The sequence below is a fragment of the Oncorhynchus nerka genome, linkage group LG3 (assembly GCF_034236695.1).
Source record: "Oncorhynchus nerka isolate Pitt River linkage group LG3, Oner_Uvic_2.0, whole genome shotgun sequence".
NCBI classification, from domain to species: domain Eukaryota; kingdom Metazoa; phylum Chordata; class Actinopteri; order Salmoniformes; family Salmonidae; genus Oncorhynchus; species Oncorhynchus nerka.
This window is the reverse complement of record NC_088398.1, coordinates 58,754,577-58,755,346: the sequence shown is the minus strand read 5'-3', so window position 1 is coordinate 58,755,346 and position 770 is coordinate 58,754,577.

Sequence of the window (770 nt, the reverse complement as noted above, 5' to 3'; positions counted from 1 at the left end):
ACCCATTCACATTCACTTGTAAATAAATACTCACCTTCTTCCTACTCTCCTTGTCCTGGTCTGATTTTGAAAGAACGTGACACAATGACCCCAAGCATACTTCCAAAGTTGTGGAAAAATGGCTTAAGGACAACAATGTCAAGCTATTGGAGTGGCCATCACAAAGCCCTGACCTCAATCCTATAGAACATTTGTGGGCAGAACTGAAAAAGCGTGTGTCAGCAAGGAGGCCTACAAACCTGACTCAGTTACACCAGCTCTGTCAGGAGGAATGGGTCACAATTCACCAAACTTATTGTGGGAAGCTTGTGGAAGGCTACCCAAAATGTTTGACCCAAGTTAAACAATTTAAAGGCAATGCTACCAAATACTAATTGAGTGTATGCAAACTTCTGACCCACTGGGAATGTGATGAAATAAATCAAATCTGAAATAAATCATTTTCTCTACTATTATTATGACATTTCACATTCTTAAAATGAAGTGGTGATCCTAACTGACCTAAAACAGGGACTTTTTACTTGGATTAAATGTCAGGATTTGTGAAAAACTGAGTTTAAATGTATTTGGCTAAAGTGTATGTAAACCTCCGATTTATGTCAACTTCCGACTTCCGAATAATACGAAATACTGTGACACCAGGTTGAGTTAAGATAGGCCTACAATACTAACCTCACAAAATGAGTAGTAGAAGCAGAAAGTAGAATAGTCCACCTGCATCTAGCTGAGTGGGCGGCTTGTAGTGGAACCAGGCATACGATGCGCTCCCT